The sequence below is a fragment of the Zingiber officinale genome, chromosome 3A (genome assembly GCF_018446385.1).
Source record: "Zingiber officinale cultivar Zhangliang chromosome 3A, Zo_v1.1, whole genome shotgun sequence".
NCBI classification, from domain to species: Eukaryota; Viridiplantae; Streptophyta; class Magnoliopsida; order Zingiberales; family Zingiberaceae; genus Zingiber; species Zingiber officinale.
In genome coordinates, this window is record NC_055990.1 from 23,221,102 (window position 1) to 23,229,026 (window position 7,925).

Below are 7,925 nucleotides of genomic sequence, written 5' to 3' on the forward strand. Positions count from 1 at the left end.
TCATGGTGGCGGAGACAACCATGAGAATGTGGACCTCGACAACATCGAGTACGACCAGTCCTAACCTCTCGATCATCCAATTGCAGGAGGCAACGAAGACGACGACAAGATCGAATTATTCGGTGATTCAATTTATGACGAAGACGAGATCGAAGCACTAGGCGAACCAATATTTGATGATAAAGTTGACGAGGTACTCTATGGTGATGACCATGAGATTTTAATTTGGTCTTATTTGAGGATGCAATTTGCCGTATCGAAAGACAATGCGAAGAAAAGGGAGATTATGGATGTTGAAGACATTATTTTGAACTCGAGGACGAGTTCTTTTCAACCTGGGACGTCTGATGCAGGAGTATCCAGTGACACAATCATCTCGTATCATCCAACATGACTATGTTCCCCTTAGAGTTGTTACGAGAAGAAAATAAAGCTACCAACTTTCCTTTTGAATCTAGAAGAAGGACGATCGAGGCTACTTACAAGTAGACCCGACCCTGGGCCGGGTCTGGCCCGGACTCGGCCCGGGCCCATAACTGGGTCAACGGGCTAGTTGCCCGCTGACCCGGTTTGTCGGGTCGAACCGGAACCGGCCCGGCAACTTGCCGGGTCGGTTCCAGTTCATTTGCTGTAAAACCGGCGAACTGGCGGTTCAACTCGCCTGTTCAGCCACAATATTTTTTTTTTGTAACGGCTTGAACCACCTATTAACCAGCGGTTCATAGCCGTTGGAACCGTCGGTTAACCGACGGTTCATAGCCATTGGGGGGGTTTTAGGTATTTTTTTCAACGGTTAGGATCATTCGATCGTTTTTTGATCAATGGCTATGATTTAGTGTCCATTACTATCAAAACTCTATAAATAGAGAGCTCATTTCATCATTTTCACACACATCTTCTCTACTCTTACTCTTAATCTCAATCTCGTATTCTCTACACGCTTTCGTTTCCAATTTTCAATTACAATAGAAGGAGGCCGCAGAGGTGCATCATCTCGAGCTCGGAAGGGAAAGCAAATAATGAATCCGCGGGAGGAGGACCCCAACATTCAATCCACCGATGATGAGATCGAGCATCTTCCGAATCCGACACCCAAAACACAAGGAAGTACCGATGCAAATACTTCTAAGGTTCGGGAACTTCCTCCTCTAAATTCTTCTATTTTCACTAAACATTTTGAGAAGGTCACTCTTCCATCGGGAGAAATACGTGCAAAATGTAAGCACTACAATGCTTCCTACAAATTCCAAGCCGGCGGCGGCTATGGGTCATTGAAATGATATGTAGAAACGAAGCACCCGACGGAATATGGACTCGACTGTTCTCAAACACAATTATCAAGATTTTCTTCAACTAGCGGTAGTACTGATTCTAGTTTTATATTCAGATAATAACTTAAGAGAATCATTAGCTAAATTTGTTTCCGTAGAACATCTTTCTTTTAGTTTTGGATCTAAATGCACATTTGAAGATTTTTGTAAAGAATCTCTTAATCCATGTGCTAAACGTGTTCCTAGAATTACACTTACTTGTACAATTAAAAAATTAGTAAAACAAGGAAAAAAGAATTTAATTGATGAATTTAGTAAATTAGATAATAAAGTTTCTTTATGTTCCGATATTTGGAGTGATAATTGGTAAATACATTTGTATATGAGTGTGACTTGCCATTGAATCAATAACTCTTGGAACCTCCAAAAAAAGATTGTTAGCTTATAGAGTTTTTGATGAATCACATAATGCTCATAACATCGCACAATTATTATATTTAATTTTAAAAGAATATGACTTAACTCATAAAATATTTTCAAAATCATTAGATAATGCTAGTTCCAATACTGCTTGTATAGATGATCTAAATTTTGTTTGTCAACTATTATTGGCGGTTTATTTTTTCATATTCGTTGTGTATGCCATGTTTTAAATTTATGTGTTCAAGATGGTTTAAAAATTTTAGAAAGTTATATTAAACCAATTAGAATTGTAATTTTTTATTTATGGTCTCATCCATCTATATTGAAACAATGGGGTAGGTTTTATAAAATTAATGGAATGAGACCTAAAAAATTTTCCCGTGATGTACTAACACGTTAGAATTCAACATACCAATTATTACAAGATTCATTCAATATAAAGAATTATTATATTCATTTTTTGCACAAAATACTAATACTAATATATATTTATTTTCACAATAATAGAATATTTGTAGTAGTATTTGTGAAATTCTAAAAATATTTAATGATGCAACTGAACAACTTTCCGGTGTTTATTACCCCACTGCTCAAGTAGTTTTAGAAAATTTTTCTAATATAATATTAGTTTTAAATAAATATATTAATAATGTATCTTTATCTCCTTGCATCTTAGCTATGAAAACTAAATGAGAAAAATATTTTTATTTAATTCCTGAAATTTATTTAATTGCATTCGCTTTAGATCCTAGATTTAAATTAGAAGTTTTACAAGAAATGTTAACTTTATATTATGATGCTTTAATTCCAATTAAATATTCTTCTTCCCCTGAACCAATTAATATTGTATATAATGTTAAAATTTATTTATATGATGTTTATAATCAATATTATGCAAATTATGAAACACAAACTAATATTTTTGAAATACAACAAACTACTAGTAGTAATTTAAAACTTACAAAAGCACAACTCTTATTAAAAGAACGGACAAAACGTCCACGAGGATCCTCAAGTTCCACACAAGAACTTGAGAATTATTTTACGACTTCTTTTGATGATTTTAATGAAGCAGATAGCGAAAATTTCGATATCTTAAAGTGGTGGTCACAGAAGGCTCAAAGCTTTCCCGTCCTCTTCGTGATCGCCAAAGAAATATTAGCTTGTCCAGTGTCAACTGTTGCTGTGGAGCAGACGTTCAGTGCCGGCGGCAACATATTAGATGAACGACGATCAACTTTATCTCCCGACTCATTAGAAGCCCAAGCATTACTGGACGATTGGACCAGAACGGAGAAAAGAATCCAAGGAATGCAACTTTCAGATGACGAAGTTGAAGATTTTGATACTGAAGGAACAAATACAACAGGAACAGGAAATGGAAGTGAGTGAAAATGTAAATGGATAAAAATATAAAAGAACTACGTGAGCTTTGATTCCCCTAAAGGGATGCGTAGGCAACTTAAATAAGTGCAAGCCCTTTTTTTCAATAAATTTTAATTTCTAATTTCTAATTTGTAATATTTAATTTTTAATTTTTAATTTTTAATTTTTTAACATAATAATCTTGAACTGTGGCAAACCGTGACGAACCGTGAACCGAACCTGAACCGGCGGTTCTGAACCGTGAACCGTAACCGTCTTGAGCAGTTAAGGTTAAGGGTCAACTTGTCTGGAATCGTCGAACCGGCGGTTCTGAACCGTCGAACAGTCGGTTCCAAACAGTGGTCAGGTCTACTTACAAGGAAGATGATGAGTTCGTGGTCTTCTGACATGGTTACACTTTATTCAGAGTCTGGGCGAGATGGAATCCCTTCAGATTTGGTAATTAATAACTCTACACTACTTTCTATGCCCAAATTTTTGAACAAGATGAAGCACGAAGACATGGTCTATACTTTGCTTCCTTACAAAAGCGATAAAATAGACCTAGACTTGGATCTACTAGCTGAGGTGCAACAACTCCTATCCGACTTTGCTAATTTGATGGCTGAAGACCTTCCTTCGGAACTTTCCTCTAGGAGAGACATTCAACATCAGATTGACCTCATTTTGTGGTTAACCTTACCTAACCGGCCGACATATCGTGCTAGCCCTAAGGATGCTGGAAAACTACAACGACAAGTTGTGGAGCTATTGAGACAAGGTTATACTCGTGAGAGTATGAGCCCTTGTGCAGTCCCTTCCCTACTCGTGCCAAAGAAAGACGGTTCATGGTGCATGTGTATTAATAGTAGAGTCATTACCACAATCATGGTGAAGTATATATTTCCGATTCCTCGCTTAGATGACATGTTGGATCAACTTTCCAGTTTAAATATCTTCTCCAAGATTGATCTTAGGAGTGGATACCACCGTCCCCAGGGCGTAGCACAGATGGGGAGTGCATGGTTCTGTGGCTGAAAGGTCCAGGGGTCGATCCCCGGGGTGTCACTGCCTGGGGTTAACGTCTCCGCCATGCACTTTCCATCTGTGTACCTGCATTTACCTCCCTCCATATCCGTGGGACCGGCTCTAGGGGGGCCGCTGATGCGGCGGTTCCACATTTTTTTTAGGAGTGGATACCACCATATTTAAATCAAGCCCAGAGATAAATGGAAGACCACCTTGAAGACACAACATAGGTTGTACGAGTGGATGGTCATGCCTTTCGGACTATCCAATGCACCCAACACATTCATGAGATTTATGCATCAAGTCTTACGATCTTTTTCACTCCCCAGAGGAGTCCCTGTCCGAGAAAATTTTGACAGCATCTCCCCTGTACGGTGGACAATCTGAAACTTTTCTATATCCTCACATACCTCAGCCACAGGCGGCTGGAATAATAAAAACAATAAAAATACAACCACACATTCCACGCAGTTTATATAACAAGTAAACAGAAAGATAATACCCTGACTCGAAATCAACCCTACTCCACTACACTCGAAAAACTCAAATCCGATGAACTCACCTCTTCTGCCGTCCAGGCAGGCATGTAGTAGAATAAATCCAAATTCAAATCCATCGACAAAATAAAATCCATACAATGTCCATAAGTAAAATAATCCAAAACATAACAAGTTCAAAACAGTCTAGAACAGAAAAGAAACCAAAAGGAAACCAATCATATCCTTGAGGTCTGCAGGGACCAGCAACTGGAACTCTCTCCTCACATCATCAACCTGAAAATATCAACAATGGAGGCGGGGTGAGTCCAACACTCAGCAGGTACAATTGATATACAAAGTAGGAAAATAACACCTAGCACTAATCATGCGTACAGCCTCCTGATATAAGAAAGATAAAAATATGCATCTGAAGTAAACAGGAGAGAAACTGTACTAACCAGGACCTGAGTATAAGGACAAACAGTCCGAGTGGTATAGGAATCCTGTATGCATGTCAAACATAGGTATCCAAACAATATGCAGCATATAAATGCAGCAAACACAAACACAAGCAATAAATGCATTATGCATATGATGCCAATGATGCGTCCTGGTCACCCCTGACGCCAGTCGATCATCTCACACAATAGTCAGGCCGAGTGGGTAGGGCTGTGACAACCGTACACTCTGTCGTCACTACTCCTGATGAGTGACCGAGTGGACGGGATGCTGTCGGAGTACACCTATCCTCCTACCCCAAATCATAAATGAGGGAGCGCAATGCTCTCATCTCCCGGTACACAGTGACGGGGAGGAATCTCTGCCGGATAACACGTTGTGTCACACTACCCATGAGCGGACCAACGGTGCCTAACAGAGTCCCTGCTGCAACACACTCTGCCTGAATCGACCACTAACCCATGAGTGGTGGTGTGTGCAGATCCATGTAACTGGCGATGTGCTCAACAATAATGGGGCGGACTATCGCACAGCATGCAATCATGCAAATGATGCATGACAATAACCATAAAACATCCTGACCTAATCCATATATATAGAAAAGTGCACCCTAGGTCAACGAATCATATCGAATCAAAGGTACACAGAAGATATAAAAACCTAGGTCCTGAACATGGTGAAGCATGGTATATCACTATCTCCTATAAGCATGTATAAACAAATAAAGTATACATGGGATGCAAATCAAGCAATCAATCAATCATGTATCTGATATTGGGTAGTGACTAACCGAAACAAATAAAGGACATAATTAATGCAACTTGTTAAATTCACTACTATGTATATCAAATGACATAAGTCAAAAGTACCCGCCTCCAATAAAGTGGTCAAATCCGGTAATCAAGATACTCATCGAGATACCGTCCCGAATCAAAGTCCTGTGTCGAACATATAGATATATTTTATTTAGCTACAATTCAAATGAATTTAAATAGCTTAATAAAATCCACAAACTAAATCAAGGAAAACCCTAATTAACATAACCAATTGCCTACCCAAAATTAAATCTAACCATTGACTAAGGTTAATGGTCTTAACCCTAATCGTTCCATTAGATTCATTAAAACCAACTCAATCTACAACAAGAATCCGCCATCAATGTATCATCCTATAACCAAATTAGGTACGTATCAATTCATACATAAAACACATTTTCACCTCAAATCACAGCTGGAGAAGATTCGCTGTTGCAGCACAGTAGACGAAGTTGCTGCCAATAATCCTATCCGGAGCGAGGTGGAACCGTTGCCTAGCAAGTTAGCCCTTTTAAATCAGCACCTAGACAAATCAAACGTCTAATTCACAGTGTGTACATGCTCAACCATGCAAGACCAAATCAAAGCTCACCTTGGGGGTCTGATCACCTTACTCACTGTCTGCACTTCACAGCAACCCGAGACTGCGATCCAGCGCTGGAAGGGCAGTGTAGCACAAAGGGAAACAGTGGCACAGAGAAGAAGAAGTCGGCATCGGCACCAATTCAAGAAGTAGGCAGTGGCTAGGGCTGAGGAATGCAAAGCTGTGGCCACCGGAGAGAGATGGTGGCCGTGGGTTTCCGGCTAGGGCACGCGGCTGGACGAGGGCAGAGGGTGTCGGAGGAGAGGAAATCAGCATCAGGGCTCGCTACACTGTGGTGGTCGATGCTGGGGCACCAGAGGTGAGGCGCTGCTCCGTGCGTCGCCGGCGACAGTGGCGTCGGGTCGGAGTGGCGGCGACGCTGCTAGGGATCGGGTCCGGCGCTCGCTGTGGGGGCGGGAGAGGATGCTAGGGCGCAGCCTTGGCAGGAGGAAGCTCGGCTAGGGCACGGGATGGTCGGTGGAGACTGCGGTAGTCGGCGGTCGGGCGGCGCCGGGTGGCTAGGGCAGGGAGATTAGGGCTTCAGCGTGAGAGAAGAAGGGAAGAGGGCGCGGGCGGTTTTCGAGGAGGAGAAACAGAGGAACCGGCGAAAAATAAAGGAAAAAGGAAAATTAAATAAAGGAAAAGAATTAAGAAAAATTCAACTTTTCCTCATTTAAATGGGGTAACCTAAACAGGCTTTTCCGACCCCATTTTTATCCCCGTTAACTCGTCCGTACGAGCTCCGAAAAATTCTCGAAAAATTTCCAAAAATTCCGAAAAATTCCCTTATTAATATTCGTCTATTTCGAGTATTTTACAATCTTTCATGGGAAGATTCATGGTTGTAGACTTGGACGACATTCTCATTTATAGCTCGACACGAGCTTTGCACCTTGATCACCTTTGCACTATTTTTGAGAAGCTAAAGGCGGAACACTTGTTCATCAACAACAGGAAGCATTCTTTCTTCACAACCTCAGTTTTGTTTCTTGGATTTATAGTGTCTACCAATGGTGTTCATGCAGATCCATCAAAGATAGATGCAGTTTTAGAGCGGCTGCAGCCAAAAACCATTCACGACATCCAAAATTTTCATGGGTTGGCCTCTTTCTATCGTCAATTCATCCAGAATTTCATCACCTAAATTGCTCTTATCACTGAGTATCTCAAGGGGCACAAGTTCAAGTGGACTGAAGCGTCTACAACTAGTTTTCAACTAATGAAGGAAAAGATGACTGAAGTACCCGTTCTAGCACTTCCAGAGTTCACATTCATGCTGAAGCATCAATCCAAGAGTCTTAATTGTGTTGCAGATGCTCTAAGCTGTCATTCTTCCCTGCTTACTACCATGAGCATTAAGGTTGTCGACTTTGGATCTTTCTTAGATATACAATAAATTATCAGTGAATTGCATAACGAAGGAAACTTTGACCGAGATAAGACATTAGCCCTCATCTCTTCCGACTTCTATTGGACCAAGATAACCAGTGATGTAGCTCAT